At 38.2% G+C, this 16,999-nt stretch overlaps 1 protein-coding gene across 1 annotated transcript in view; it reads left to right on the top strand.

Annotated features, from left to right (window-relative positions):
* The first annotated feature begins 11,530 nt into the window (after positions 1–11,530).
* ASB15 (ankyrin repeat and SOCS box containing 15) overlaps positions 11,531–16,999 on the top strand; it is an 82,674-nt gene continuing 77,205 nt past the window's right edge. Inside the window, exon 1 of the mRNA XM_033192241.1 lies at positions 11,531–11,598. The gene's annotated coding sequence lies outside the window, so the exon portion shown is untranslated. The remainder of the gene's footprint in view (positions 11,599–16,999) is intronic.

Here is a 16,999-nt window from a genome sequence, read left to right as displayed (position 1 = left end):
TGAGGTCAAGGGTTCGAGACCAGCCAGGCCAACATGGTGAAACCCTGTCTCTAGTAAAAGTACAAAAATTAGCCAGGCCTGGTGGTGCATGCCTGTAATCCCAGCTACTCAGGAGGCTGAGACAGGAGAATCACTCCAACTCAGGAGGCAGAGGTGGCAGTGAACCGAGATTGGGCCATTGCACTCCAGCCTGGGTGACAGAGCAAGACTCTGTCTCACAAAAAAAAAAGAAAAAATAAAAGAAAACTTCAGGCCAATATCCCTTGTTAATAAACACAAAATACTCAGAAAAGTACTAGCAAAACAAATTCAGTAGCATATGAAAAAAATATTATACACCATGAATAAATGATATTTATTTCAAGAATACAAAGTTGGTTTAACATCCCCAAATCAATTAATCTAATGTACCATTGAATACAGGACAAAAATTATATGATAATTTTAATAGATGCAGAAAAAGCATTTGACAAATTTCAACATGCTTTCATGATAAACAAGCTGTGAAAAGAAGAGAAATTATTCAACCTGATAAAGATGCTTAGAAAAAGCCCACAGCTAACATCATACTTAAGAGTGAAAGACAATTCTTTTCTTCTAAGATCATTCACAAGACAAAGAATTTTCCACTCTCACCACTTCTATTCAACAATATATTGGAAATGTTAGCCAAGGGAATTAGACAAGAAAATAAAGTGAATAAAAGTCATCCAGAATAGATAGGAAAAAGTAAAACTATCTCTCTTCACAGTTGCATAATCTTTTATATAGGATTATTAAGGAATACACACATACATACAATTAAAACAACTTCAACAAGGTTACATTATACATAATCCATCAGGGTCAGCTCAGGCTGCCATAACAAAGTACTATGGACGAGGTGGCTTAAACAACAGAAATTTATTTCTCACAGTTCTGAAGACTGATAAGTTTAAGATCAAAGCCAACAAGACAGATTTCATTCTGAGGCCTTTTCTCTTGTCTTATGCTGGTTACCCTCTCACGGTATGCTCATATTTACCTCTTTTTGTGTGTGCTTGGGGTTGGGTCAGGGTGGAGATCTCTGGTGTCCCTTTTTATAAGGCCACTGTTACCATCATGACTTCATCTAAACCTAATTATCTCCCAAAGACTCCATCTCCAAATACCATTTTATTGAGGGTTGGAGCTGTAACATATGAAATTTGGAGGGCATAGTCCATAGCAATCAATATACAAAAATATATTCTAGTCTATTATAGCAATGAATAATCTGAAAATAGAGAAAACAATTCTATTTACCATGGCATCAAAAAGAAATAAACTAACAAAATAAATGTAACACTTGTACACTGAAAAGTATTAAATATTGTTGGAAATATTAAAGATCTAAATAAATAGACATTTCTTATTTATTGATTTGAAGTCAATATTGCTCAGATGGCAATACTCAAGTTGATGTAGCATTTCATCACAATTCCTATCAAAATCCCAGCTTCCTTTTTGCAGAAATTTATAAGTTGGTCTTAAAATTCATATGGAAATGTGCAGGATCCAAAATTGCCAAAACAAACTCGAAAAAGAACAAAGTTGAAAGACTCATACTTCCCTATCTCAAAACATACCACAAAGCTATGTTTATCAACATAATGTGGCATAGTGATAGACATTCAGCTTAATACAATAAAATTTAGAGTCTCAAAATAAACCTCAACATTTATGGTCAATTGATTTTCAATAAAGTGTGAAGATAATTCAGTGGGAAGCAGTCTTTTCAACAGTTAGTTCTGGGACAGCTGGATAGCCATATGCAAAAAATGAAGCTGGGCCCACTACCTCACACCATAAGAAATGTAACTCAAAATGCAGCACAAGTCTAAATGTAAGAGCTAAAACAGTAAAACTCTTAGAATAAAAGTTCTTGGGGCCTATCAGGGGGAGGGGGGAGGAGGGAGGGATTGCACTGGGGAGTTATACATGATATAAACGTTATGCACATGTACCCTAGAACTTAAAGTATAATAAAAAAAATTAAAAAAAATAACAAAAAAAAAAAGAAATACATGAATATTAAATTAAAAAAAAAAAAAGTTCTAGGAAAGATTTACTGAAGAGTAAATCTTTATGATCTTGGGCTAGGCTGTGGTTTCTTAGACATAATACTAAAGACATAAGCAACAAAAGAAAAAGAAATAGATAAATTAGACTTCATCAAGATTGAGTTAAAGTTACATCAATAATGAGTTTAGACCCTGTGGTATAAACAGTGGTGTGTGTTTTGTAAGATAGTTCAATATTCCTGGAGTTTTGTGCTTTGGGAGTAGGAAAAGTGCCAGAAGAGGAAGCCTAGAGTGATAAGCTGAAAATACAACAGGATCATTAACCTGGAGCCTTTAACCCTTCGCCTCCATAAATGAGCCAGCTGTTAAAATGGTATGTAAAATTTATCTGTGCATGCAGGCATACCTCAAAGAGATTGCAGGTTTAGTTCCAGATCAGTTCAATAAAATGTGTGTCACCATAAAGTGAGTCAAACAAATTTTTTGGTTTCCCAGTGCCTATAAAAGTTATGTTTACACTATACTATCATCTGTTCAGTGTGCAATCTGTCTAAATGATGTAAATAATTTAAAAATACTCCTAAAATGCTAACAATTATCTGAGCCTTCAGTAAGTTGTAATCTTTGTCTTGCTTTGATGTTGACGGCTGATCAGGGTGACAGTTGCTAGACGTTCGGGTGGTTGTGGCAATTTCTTAAAATAAGATAACCATAAAGTTTGCCACATTAATTGACTCTTTCTTTCACAAGTGATTTCTCAGTAGCAGAAGACACTGTTTGATAGAATTTGTCTCACAGAGGAACTCTCAAAACCGGAATCAGTCCTCTCAATTCTGCTGCTGCTTTATCAACCAAATTTATAAAACATTATAAAGCCTCTGTTGTCATTTAAACAATGTTCACAGCATCTTCACCAGGAGTAGATTCCATCTGAAGAAACCACTTTCTTTTCTCATTCAAGCAGCAACTCATCATCTGATCAAGTTTTATCATGAGATTGCAGCAATTCAGTCACACCTTCAAGCTCTACTTCTTTTTTTGTGGGGGGGGGTTATTTCGTTTCATTTTTTTTTTATTATTATACTTTAAGTTCTAGGGTACATGTGCATAACGTGCAGGTTTGTTACATATGTATACTTGTGCCATGTTGGTGTGCTGCACCCATCAACTCGTCAGCACCCATCAATTCATCATTTATATTAGGTATAACTCCCAATGCAATCTCTCCCCCCTCCCCCCTCCCCATGATAGGCCCCGATGTGTGATGTTCCCCTTCCCGAGTCCAAGTGATCTCATTGTTCAGTTCCCACCTATGAGTGAGAACATGCGGTGTTTGGTTTTCTGTTCTTGTGATAGTTTGCTAAGAATGATGGTTTCCAGCTGCATCCATGTCCCTACAAAGGACGCAAACTCATCCTTTTTTATGGCTGCATAGTATTCCATGGTGTATATGTGCCACATTTTCTTAATCCGGTCTGTCACAGATCGACATTTGGGTTGATTCCAAGTCTTTGCTATTGTGAATAGTGCCACAATAAACATACGTGTGCATGTGTCTTTATAGCAGCATGATTTATAATCCTTTGGGTATATACCCAGTAGTGGGATGGCTGGGTCATATGGTATTTCTAGTTCTAGATCCTTGAGGAATTGCCATACTGTTTTCCATAATGGTTGAACCAGTTTACATTCCCACCAACAGTGTAAAAGTGTTCCTATTTCTCCACATCTTCTCCAACACCTGTTGTTTCCTGACTTTTTAATGATTGCCCTTCTAACTGGTGTGAGATGGTATCTCGTTGTGGTTTTGATTTGCATTTCTCTGATGGCGAGTGATGATGAGCATTTTTTCATGTGTCTGTTGGCTGTATGAATGTCTTCTTTTGAGAAATGTCTGTTCATATCCTTTGCCCACTTTTTGATGGGGTTGTTTGTTTTTTCCTTGTATATTTGTTTGAGTTCTCTGTAGATTCAGGATATTAGCCCTTTGTCAGATGAGTAGATTGCAAAAATGTTCTCCCATTCTGTAGGTTGCCTGTTCACTCTGATGGTAGTTTCTTTTGCTGTGCAGAAGCTCTTTAGTTTAATTAGATCCCATTTGTCAATTTTGGCTTTTGCTGCCGTTGCTTTTGGTGTTTTAGACATGAAGTCCTTGCCCATGCCTATGTCCTGAATGGTACTACCTAGGTTTTCTTCTAGGGTTTTTATGGTATTAGGTCTAACATTTAAGTCTCTAATCCATCTTGAACTAATCTTCGTATAAGGAGTAAGGAAAGGATCCAGTTTCAGCTTTCTACATATGGATAGCCAGTTTTCCCAGCACTATTTATTAAATAGGGAATCCTTTCCCCATTTCTTGTTTCTCTCAGGTTTGTCAAAGATCAGATGGCTGTAGATGTGTGGTATTATTTCTGAGGACTCTGTTCTGTTCCATTGGTCTATATCTCTGTTTTGGTACCAGTACCATGCTGTTTTGGTTACTGTAGCCTTGTAGTATAGTTTGAAGTCAGGTAGCGTGACACCTCCAGCTTTGTCCTTTTGACTTAGGATTGTCTTGGCAATGCGGGCTCTTTTTTGGTTCCATATGAACTTTAAAGCAGTTTTTTCCAATTCTGTGAAGAAAGTCATTGGTAGCTTGATGGGGATGGCATTGAATCTATAAATTACCTTGGGCAGTATGGCCATTTTCACGATATTGATTCTTCCTATCCATGAGCATGGTATGTTCTTCCATTTGTTTGTGTCCTCTTTTTTCACTGAGCAGTGGTTTGTAGTTCTCCTTGAAGCGGTCCTTTACATCCCTTGTAAGTTGGATTCCTAGGTATTTTATTCTCTTTGAAGCAATTGTGAATGGAAGTTCATTCATGATTTGGCTCTCTGTTTGTCTGTTACTGGTGTATAAGAATGCTTGTGATTTTTGCACATTAATTTTGTATCCTGAGACTTTGCTGAAGTTGCTTATCAGCTTAAGGAGATTTTGGACTGCGACCATGGGGTTTTCTAAATATACAATCATGTCATCTGCAAACAGGGACAATTTGACTTCTTCTTTTCCTAACTGAATACCCTTGATTTCTTTCTCTTGCCTGATTGCCCTAGCCAGAACTTCCACCACTATGTTGAATAGGAGTGGTGAGAGAGGGCATCCCTGTCTTGTGCCAGTTTTCAAAGGGAATTTTTCCAGTTTTTGTCCATTCAGTATGATATTAGCTGTGGGTTTGTCATAAATAGCTCTTATTATTTTGAGGTACGTTGCATCAATACCGAATTTATTGAGCGTTTTTAACATGAAGGGCTGCTGAATTTTGTCAAAAGCCTTTTCTGCATCTATTGAGATAATCATGTGGTTCTTGTCTTTGGTTCTGTTTATATGCTGGATTACGTTTATTGATTTGCGAATGTTGAACCAGCCTTGCATCCCAGGGATGAAGCCCACTTGATCATGGTGGATAAGCTTTTTGATGTGCTGCTGAATCTGGTTTGCCAGTATTTTATTGAGGATTTTTGCATCGATGTTCATCAGGGATATTGGTCTAAAATTCTCTTTTTTTGTTGTGTCTCTGCCAGGCTTTGGTATCAGGATGATGAAATACAAACTACCATCAGAGAATACTATAAACACCTCTACGCAAATCAACTAGAAAATCTAGAAGAAATGGATAATTTCCTGGATACTTACACTCTCCCAAGACTAAATCAGGAAGAAGTTGAATCCCTGAATAGACCAATAGCAGGCTCTGAAATTGAGGCAACAATTAATAGCCTACCAACCAAAAAAAGTCCAGGACCAGATGGATTCACAGCTGAATTCTACCAGAGGTACAAGGAGGAGCTGGTACCATTCCTTCTGAAACTATTCCAATCAATAGAAAAAGAGGGAATCCTCCCTAACTCAAGCTCTACTTCTAATTCTAGTTCTCTTGCTGTTTTCCTCACATTTGCAATGGCCTTTTCCACTGGTCTTCAACCCCTCAAAGTCATCCATGTGAGCTGGAATCAACTTCCTCGAAACTCCTGTTAATGTTGATATTTTGATCTCCTTGCATGAATCACCTTTTTTTTCTTTTTTCTTTTTTCTTTTTTTTTTTGAGATAGAGTCTCAGTCTGTTGCCCAAGCTGGAGTGCAGTGGTGCAATCTCAGCTCACTGCAACTTCTTCCACCCCGGTTCAAGCAATTCTCCTGTCTCAGCCTCCCAAGTAGCTGGGATTAGGGCGCCTGCCACTGTACCCGGCTGACTTTTGTATTTTCAGTAGAGAGGGAGTTTCACCATCTTGGCCAGGCTGGTCTTGAACTCCTGACCTCATGATCCACCCACCTCAGCCTCCCAAAGTGCTGGGATTATGGGCGTGAGACACGGCACCTGGCCCATGAATCACCAAATCTTTGTAATAGCATCTAGTGTGGTCAGTTCTCTCAAGAAGATTTTCAATTTATGTTACCCAGATCTGTCAGAGGAATCACTAGTTATGGTAACTATAGCCTTATAAAATGTGTTTTTTTAAAAATAAGACTTGAAAGTGGACATTACTCCTTGACTCATGGACTGCAGAATGATGACTGCAGCATGTTGTGTGTGAAAACAATGTTAATCTCTTTGTACATCTTCATCCTCAGAGAGATCTTGAGTGACCAGGCACATTTCCAATGAGCAGTAATATTTTGAAAGAAATCTTTTTTTTTTCTTAGCCCAGACTTTGTCATTCCGTTTATAGAACACAGGCAGACTAGATTTAGCATCATTCTTCAGCGTCCTAGGATTTTCAGGGTGGTAAGTGAGCATTGGCTTCAGTAGCTGCATAAGCCCTTAACAAGGGAGTTAGCCTGTCTTTTGAAGCGTTGAAGCCAGGTGTTGACTTGTCCTCTCTAGCTATGAAAGTCTTAGATAGCATCTTTTTCCCATAGAAGGCTGTTTCACCTACATTTTAAAAAATCTGTTGTTTCCTGTTGTTATTTCCATTAGTGATCTTACCTAGATCTTTTGGATCTTGCTACAGCTTCTGCATCAGCACTTGCTGCTTCACCTTGCACTTTTATGTTATGGAGATGGCTTCTTTTCTTAAACTTCATGAACCAACCTCTAACAGTTTCAGACTTTTCTTCTGCAGCTTTCTTACCTCTCTTAGCCTTCATACTGCTGAAGAGAGTCAGGGCCTTGCTCTGGATTAGGTTTTGGCTTAATGGAATGTTGTGGATGGCCTAGTCTATCCAGGTCACTAAAACTTTCTCTGTATCAGCACTAAGGCTGTTTTTCTTTTTCTTTTCTTTCTTTCTTTTTTTAAAATTAATTACTTAATTAATTAATTTATCTATTTATTTATTTTTTGTTTTGGAGACAGAGTTTTCTCTCTGTTACCCAGGCTGGAGTGTAGCAGCACAATCTCGCCTCACTGCCACCTTTACATACCGTGTTCAAGCATTTCTCCTGCCTCAGCCTCCTGAGTAACTGGGATTACAGGCAGGCACCACCACTCCCAGCTAATTTTTTTGTATTTTTGGTAGAGACAGGGTTTCACCATGTTGGTCAGGCTGGTCTAGAACTCCTGACCTCAGGTGATCCAACCACCTCAGCCTCTGAAAGTGCTGAGATTACAGATGTGAGCCACCGCGCCCGGCCTGTTTTGCTTTCTTATCATTTGTGTGTTAACAGAAGCAGCACTTTTAATTTTCTTCAAGAACTTTTTATTTGTATTCGCAGCTTGGCTAACCGGTGCAAGAGGCCTAGTTTTTGGCCCATCTTAGCTTTCAACATGCCTTCCTCACTAAACTTAATTGTTCTAACTTTTGTTTTAAAGTGAAAGATTTGTGACTCCTCCTTTCACATGAACACTTAAAGGCCATTGCAGCATTATTAATTGGCCTAATTTCAACATTGTTGTACCTCAGGGAATAGGAAGGCTAGAGGAGATGGATAGAGACGGGAAACAGCCAGTTGGTGGAGCAACCAGAACACATGTAACTTTTAAGCTTGCTGTCTTATAAGGGTGTGGTTTGTTGAACTCTAAGACACTTACAACACTAACATCAAAGATCAGTAATTACAGATCACAGTAATAGATAAGGAAGAAGTTTGAAATATTTCAAGAATTATCAAAATGTGACACAGAAGCATGAAGTGAGTACATGCTATTGGAAAAAACGGTGCTAATAGACTCGCTTGATACAGAGTTGCCACGAACTTCAAATCTGCAAAATATCTGTGAAGTAAAACAATATAGCAAAGCACAATAAAATAAAGTATGCCTTTTGTACATATCCATGGCTGTTATCACAGTACCCTAGAGCCAGTAGACCTACAGGAGGCTAAATGATGAGGGTCACAGAACCACAGACAGTTCTCTAAGGGTTTTAAACAGGAAGCACCAGGATTGAGATTTATGTTTAGATGCCACATCATAGGCAGTGTGAAGGAGTCTGCATGTGGCAGGACTATAAGCAGCACGACCCAATACAAATGTTTATGAAAAATGAAATAAAATCTATCAAAACAAGTTGGTGAATCTGACTACATTAATATTCTATACTTCTGAATAACAAGAGACACAACTTAAATAATAAAACAACACAGACGGGGAGAAGATATCTGCAACCCATATGCCACCAAAAAATAGGTGATGCCTAGAATATACAAGGAACTTTTGTAAATCAATAAAACAACAAGAAAAGAATACCCAAAACAGGTCTCCTACTTTGAATTTTGCCTCCCTCTCTGGAGCACATTAAATGAGTTTTTATATGTATATGCCTGACCCAGAATGTGTAATATGGAACCACCTACTTGACTCCTATTAATTTATTAGTTTACTATTTTTATTCTCAACCCAGTAGCTAGAATAATTCTTTTAAAAAGTACTTTGCTCAGAATTCTCCCATGATTTTCTTCACTCAAGGTGTAAAAGTCAAAGTCCTTACACCTTGCAGTCCACAAGGCCCTGCCCCTCACCTCTCAGACCTAACCTCCTGTGTTAGTCAGGGTTCCCCAGAGAAACAGAACCAATGAGAGATTTCATATTTCATTTTCGTTTCACGCACACACACACACACACACACATGAAATAGCCATATATATAGGATATAAATATAAAATACCCCTATATATAGGATATTTTTATACATACACACACACACACACACACACATACATACACACACATATACAGATGATCTCCAAGTTACAATGTTTTGACTTACGATTTTTTGACTTTAAGATAGGTTTATTGGGACATAACACCGTAAGTTAAGGAACATCTGGACTTAATGATTTTTTGACTTACGATTTCTTAACTTTATGATAATTCATTGGAGTATTAAATGGATTTTTGACTTATGATATTGTCAATTTTATGATGGGTTTATTGGTATATAGTCCCATTGTAATTTGAGAAGCATCTGGGCACACACACACACACATATATATGCATATAACACAAGTACATATAAACATACACACACACATACAGGTAGAGAGATTTATTAGAGAAATTGGCTTATACAATTACAGAAGTTGAAAAGTCCTACAATCTGCTGTCTGCAAGCTGAAGAACTAGGAAAGATGGTATTGTAATTCAATCCAAGCCCAAAAGCCTGAAAATCAGGAGAGCCAATGGTATCAATCCGGGTCATGGTCCAAGAGTAAGAGCACTGAAAATCAAGGGCAGAAGAATATAGATGTCTCAGCTCAAGCAGGGAGAGTGATTTCACCCTTCTGTCTCTTCGTTCAAGCCTTCAAGGGATTGGATGATGGCCACCCCATTGGTGAGGGTAATCTTCTTTGCCTTATTCTATAAATTCAAATGCTAATCTTTTCTCTAAACATCCTCAGAGGTAACAGACACATCCAGAAATGTTTTCTCAGCTATCTGGCTATTTAGCTTATGATACACACACACACACACACACACACACACACACACACAAATTTTGGGAGACACAATTTGCTTCAGGGCTCACCAGATAACGTATATTTTTATATATCATTATTTGTTCTGTTTCTCTGGGGAAACATAATACAAATTGTTTCCCCCAAAATTTATATGTTGAAGTCCTAATCCCCATTACCTCAAAATGTTACCTTCAGACCAGGTGCGGTGGCTCGTGCCTGTAATCCCAGCACTTTGGGAAGCCAAAGTAGGTGGATCACTTGAGGTCAGGAGTTCAAGACTAGCCTGGCCAACATGGTGAAACCCCATCTCTACTAAAAATACAAAACTTGGCCAGGCACAGTGGCTCAAGCCTGTAATCCTAGCACTTTGGGAGGCCAAGGCGGGTGAATTTCCTGAGGTCAGTAGTTCAAGACCAGTCTGGCCACCATGGTGAAACTCCATCCTTACTAAAAATACAAAAAAAAAAAAAATTAGCCGGGTGTGGTAGCACGTGCCTGTGGTCCCAGGTACTCAGGAGGCTGAGACAGGGGAATTGCTTGAACCAGGGAGGTGGAGGTTGCAGTGAGCCAAGATTGTGCCACTGCATTCCAGCCTGGGCAACAGAGACTCTGTCTAAAAAAAAAAAAAAAAAAAAAATGACCTTCATAGGAAATAGGGTCATTGCAGATATAATCAAGTGAAGATGAGGTCATTAGAGTGATACCTTATCCAATGTCAATGATGTCCTTATTAAAAGTGGAAATTTGGACACAGAAACACACACTGGGAAACCACTACGCAAAGATGAAGGCAGAGATCAGAGTGATGTATCTGCAAGCCAAGGACCACCAAAGACTGCCAGCAGACCACCAGAAGGTAGGGAAGAGGCATGAAACAGATTGTTTCTCTCAACCCTCAGAAAAAACTAACACTGTCAACACCTCGATATTGGACTTCTAGCCTCCAGAATTGTGAGATAATAAATTTCTGTTGGTTAAGCCACTCAATTTGCAGACTTTGTTATAGCAACCCTAGCAAACTAATACCCTGGTAAGTAGGTTAGTTTAACAATATGCTCCCCTCTTCCCTAGGGTAGCTGTCCCTAGAAACATTAACCATGGAAATACAGCCTTTCCAGTTCAGATGGCTGAAAAATAGGCCTTTACCAACCTACCATCATAATTTTTAATTTCTAGTATTTAAATCATCCACAATTATAATTTAGGACAGAGGAAATATTTATTAAGAAACATATACGTCCTCATGACATTTTAAAGATACACATGTGCATGTATTTATATACATTTTCATAAATATAAAGAAACTATTACATTGGAATTAATCACCTGATATATCCATTTGCTCCTCTGTGAAGTGACCTATGTATTTGGACACCCTAAGTCACTCTTTTCTGGAAACCACATTCAGAATGGGCCAAAATGACCTTATTTTTCAAACAAGGCAGCGCTGGTATGGTCACTGGAACTGAGATGAATAGAAGTTTCATAGTCTTTGTTCCCTGTCCCTCCAGATTCTAAGAATTTTTATCATCGTAGGATGTGTTCTAGAATATAGAATCATGTGATTATGAAAGATGCATGTATGTTGGTTTGTTGTAACCCCGGGTTCAGGCTTCTGCTGTATCATACTTGCTAAAGACACCAAAGCTAGATAGAGCTAGTTGATCCTGACTAAGGTACTACATAATTAAGTTCCATGTAGTGAGAAAACGTGTAGATTTCTGGGCCAATCCTTTTGCAGAGGGGCGGTGACTTGAGAGTGGTATTCGAGGCTAATGACAGTAGAATTAGGAACATCATCCTTGGCATCTGAAGGGGATTTGAGAATGCCTAAATGTGAGTAGCAAGGGGATCAAAGGCACCGTGTTCTCAGGTGGGAGAGAGTTGCCAGAGGGGTAAATGTTCTTATCCTCTTCAGGAAGGAGATGAATGTTGAGAAGTTCTGTAAATAAGGTTAGTAGGCCAGATCCAGGTGACTTAGAGAAAAATGCGGGTCTCACATTTTACAAAATTTGCTTTGCGAGGCCTCTAACCTATCCAATAAAAGAGCTCTCGTTTATCCAAAATTAAGTGTTGGAAGAGTTAGGACCCCTCTTACACTGCTTCTCAGTGATGCAAGTTCTTTTGCGAGGGACTGGGTCTTACCAAAGTTAGGTGGTTAAAATGTTAGCCTGGAATCTAGGATTCTGGAGCGCTGATTCCACAGCCGATCACTGAGAGAGGCGTGAGGAAAAACCACTGAATAGGAAGAAAGCATCTCAATTCTCAGAGCATGGGGAACTCATTTCTGAAAATGTACAGGGGACAAGTACTGCTTAGCCGGTTTCCCCTTATTTTTCAAGACTGGGAGCAAAAGCGAAAATAACCCAGAATCAGAAACTATTATTTCCTCTCTCAACCTTGGAAAGAAAACAAACAAACAAACAAACATTCTGCTAAGCTAATGATTAAAATAGATGAAAATATTTGAATTCCAATCATTTGGATGTTATCCATGTCTTGTACCTCTGTCCATATCAGATATGTTCAAAACGATTTGGATTTTTACCTATGTTTTTCTCTATCTGTACTATGAACACTACTAAAAAGTGTCCATACTCAAATAATTGTGGTTTTCAGATATGGTGATTTTCAGAACTTCATTATAAAATGAACTGAAACTCAAATAAAAGCCATTACCCAGTTTTATCTTAGTGGCTATCTACTTCTATGTATTTGAGTTAATCAGTGTGTGAAAATGGGGATATCCCACACTCCCACTGAGATTTGGATTAAGTTTAATATTGAGGTTAAACATAATCATTTCTACTGAAAATTAAAACTGGCTGGGCGCAGTGGCTCATGCCTGTAATCCCAGCACTTTGGGAGGCTGAGATGGGTGGATCGCCTGAGGTTGGGAGTTTGAGACCAGCCTGACCAACATGGAGAAACCCCATCTCTACTAAAAAAAAAAATAAAAAATTAGCCGGGCGTGGTGGCACACGCTTGTAATCCCAGCTACTTGGGAGGCTGAGGCAGGAGAATCACTTGAACCCGGAAGGCAGAGGTTGCAGTGAGCTGAGATCGTGCCATTGCACTCCAGCCTGGGCAACAAGAGCGAAACTCCGTCTCAAAAAAAAAAAAAAAGGAAGAAAAAAGAAAATTAAAACCTATGGGAGGATTGAATATTAAATATTTCTAACCACCTCACCCCTGCCATTTGGGGAAGGCTTAACTCCACTTCTGTGTGTGAAATGTTGTTCCTCATTTAAAAGCAAGAAAGAAAATAAGTGATAAAAGGCAAAAATGTTAGTCTAAGGAGATACAAATTATTTTGTGGGATTAAAATAAATTAAGCATTATTAATGTAAATGGTAATGAGAATATACAAATCAACAAAATGGCAACAAAATAGTAATTATTTTAAAAATGAATACCTTAACAGAATTTAGATATAGAAAGAGAAAATTAAGTATAAAAAGTTGGAAAATTATGAAAATATATAATAAATGCTGATACTATATTTCTAACTAATCTCATCCAACATACAATGACAAGTTAAGTGAAATAAACATGATAAAATGGAGGACAGACAACAGCTAAAATAGAAAAAGAACTTCAGAAATCTGAGAAGGATGTGATCGTTTTTTAAAAACTGAATAAACAGCAGAACAACTAAAATAATCATTCATTAAGCCAAAGTCTATTGATGTTTATTCTGTGTCAGAAACTGCTGTAAGTACTGAGGATTCTGGGAACCTGTCAGTGAACTAGACTGGCAGTTCTCAACCATTAAGGAATCATTTTGTCAGGTGGTGCTAAAGAGACAGACATAAATGGCAATCTTGGCAACATCTTAACATTGAGGGAATAAAAAGTTTTTATTCTTTTAAATGTTCTGGTAAATTCATTTGGGAAGAAACATAACAACCAATACAACATAAAGGAGTTTGAGCTAAAAGATCTCGGATACATGTAAACAGCAAGGGGAAAAAATGTGGTCCAGCAATAGCTAGGGCCCAAAAATAAAGCATAATATTTAAAAAGTCATTACTACCTGGTGTGGGTGGTATTGTGTGACCCTATGTAGCCTTAAAATGCTATTGCATGCATTTGTAATAGTTAGAGAATGTATGAGACTGACTTAAGAGACCATAAAAGCAGAAAGGAAGTGAGAGAGTCAGTGCGTCAGCTGTCAGCGCCTAAGGGAAGGGGAGTAATCAGTGAAAAGGAAGAGGGTGAAGAAAGGTGGACGAAGTTATTACAAAATTCAGCTGAACAAGAAGATGAACCCACAGTAGCACAAGGCCAGTAAACAAGATAGAAAAGGATGCTAAATGGAATTTACATGGTACCTTAAAAGCATAGCGTAGCTGTGGTGGTTGTAGGGAACATGTATGAAACACTCTTGAGGTAACAAAGGCAAGCTCATTAAATATAACTAATTTCTTTGGCAAGTTACAAAAAAGAGGAAACAGAAGGGAATTCAAATGTGATGAGAATGGCTTTGTATGGGTGACTTAAACAATTAGAAGTTAGAAGCAAATAATGATTGTTATTATTATGTTTTTGACTAAGGAAAAGCTGCATTATAATGGGATATGATTAAGTCATTGTCAACAATACCTAAAGTTTACGACTACTGCCATAGCTCTTAGAAGTGGTAGAAGGTAGCACTTACTTTTTGACTGTATCACCCACCCTGATAGTTGCCAGACTGTCCCTTCCACTGAGGGTGGCAAGGACTGTTACTGGTATAATATTCATGTGAGCAGCCATGTGATGCCGCCTTGAATGGCCTTTTCTTTATCTCTGGAATGATGTAGGCATGAGCAAGGAAAGCCAAACACACTAAGAAACTCACTTACTCACTCTAGCAGGCATGCCTGCTTACCTCTACCCTTAGTCTTGAAATGACTCACCATGCAAATTATTGGCCTGAGCAGAATGACCCTAAAGAGTCCTTTGGTAAATCATATACTAGTTTCATAAGGAACACACTGCAAGAGAGCTATCAGATAATTTCTCCCTTCCTGTTCCTAACTTAAGTCAAGTAGGTTTATTTCCCATTACCACTGGCATTTATATAGGTCTTTTTTTTTTTGTAATTAAGCTTTTTCTTGTTTTTTTTATTATACTTTAGGTTCTAGGGTACATGTGCACATCATGCAAGTTTGTTACATATGTATACATGTGCCATGTTGGTGTGCTGCACCCATTAACTCGTCATTTACATTAGATAGATCTTCTAATGCTATCCCTCCCCCTTCCCCACCCCATGACGGGCCCTGGTGTATGATGTTCCCCTTCCTGTGTCCAAGTGTTCTCATTGTTCAATTCCCACCTATGAGTGAGAATATGCAACGTTTGATTTTTGTCCTTGCGATAGTTTGCTGAGAATAATGGTTTCCAGCTTCATCCATGTCCCTACAAAGGACATGAACTCATCTTTTTTTATGGCTGCATAGTATTCCATGGTGTATATGTGCCACATTTTCTTAATCCAGTCTGTCACAGATGGACATTTGGGTTGGTTCCAAGTCTTTGCTATTGTGAATAGTGCCACAATAAACATACGTGTGCATGTGTCTTTATAGCAGCATGATTTATAATCCTTTGGGTATATACCCAGTAATGGGATGGCTGGGTCAAATGGGTCAAACTACTTCTAGTTCTAGATCCTTGAGGAATCACCACACTGTCTTCCACAATGGTTGAACTAGTTTACAGTCCCACCAACAGTCTAAAAGTGTTCCTATTTCTCCACATCCTCTCCAGCACCTGTTGTTTCCTGACTTTTTAATGATTGCCATTCTAACTGGTGTGAGATGGTATCTCATTGTGGTTTTGATTTGCATTTCTCTGATGGCGAGTGATGATGAGCATTTTTTCATGTGTCTGTTGGCTGTATGAATGTCTTCTTTTGAGAAATGTCTGTTCATAACCTTTGCCCACTTTTTGATGGGGTTGTTTTTTTCTTGTAAATTTGTTTGAGTTCTTTGTAGATTCAGGATATTAGCCCTTTGTCAGATGAGTAGATTGCAAAAATGTTCTCCCATTCTGTAGGTTGCCTGTTCACTCTGATAGTAGTTTCTTTTGCTGTGCAGAAGCTCTTTAGTTTAATTAGATCCCATTTGTCAATTTTGGCTTTTGTTGCCATTGCTTTTGGTGTTTTAGACCTGAAGTCCTTGCCCATGCCTATGTCCTGAATGGTATTGCCTAAGTTTTCTTCTAGGGTGTTTATGGTTTTAGGTCTAACATTTCTTTAATCCATCTTGAATTAATTTTTGTATAAGGTATAAGGAAGGGATCCAGTTTCAGCTTTCTACATATGGCTAGCCAGTTTTCCCAGCACCATTTATTAAATAGGGAATCCTTTCCCCATTGTTTGTCTTTGTCAGGTTTGTCAAAGATCAGATGGTTGTAGATGTGTGGTATTATTTCTGAGGGCTCTGTTCTGTTTGATTGGTCTACATCTCTGTTTTGGGACCAGTACCATGCTGTTTTGGTTACTGTAGCCTTGTAGTATAGTTTGAAGTCAGGTAGCATGATATGCCTCCAGCTTTGTTCTTTTGGCTTAGGATTGACTTGGCAATGTGGGCTCTTGTTTGGTTCCATATGAACTTTAAAGTCGTTTTTTCCAATTCTGTGAAGAAAGTCATTGGTAGCTTGATGGGAATGGCATTGAATCTGTAAATTACCTTGGACAGTATGGCCATTTTTACGATATTGATTCTTCCTATCCATGAGCATGGGGTGTTCTTCCATTTGTTTGTGTCCTCTTTTATTTCATGGAGCAGTGGTTTGTAGTTCTCTTTGAAGAGGTCCTTCACATCCCTTTAAGTTGGATTCCTAGGTATTTTATTCTCTTTGAAGCAATTGTGAATGGGAGTTCACTCATGATTTGGCTGTTTGTCTGTTATTGGTGTATAAGAATGCTTGTGATTTTTGCACATTGATTTTTGTATCCTGAGACTTTGCTGAAGTTGCTTATCAGTTTAAGGAGATTTTGGGCTGAGATGATGGGGTTTTCTAAATATACAATCATGTCATCTGCAAATAGGGACAATTTGACTTCCTCTTTTCCTAATTGAATAC

This window comes from Trachypithecus francoisi, unplaced genomic scaffold, assembly GCF_009764315.1.
Source record: "Trachypithecus francoisi isolate TF-2019V2 unplaced genomic scaffold, Tfra_2.0 Lachesis_group4, whole genome shotgun sequence".
NCBI classification, from domain to species: Eukaryota; Metazoa; Chordata; class Mammalia; order Primates; family Cercopithecidae; genus Trachypithecus; species Trachypithecus francoisi.
Note: the sequence above shows the minus strand (reverse complement) of the source record. Positions and strands in the feature narration are given on the sequence as shown.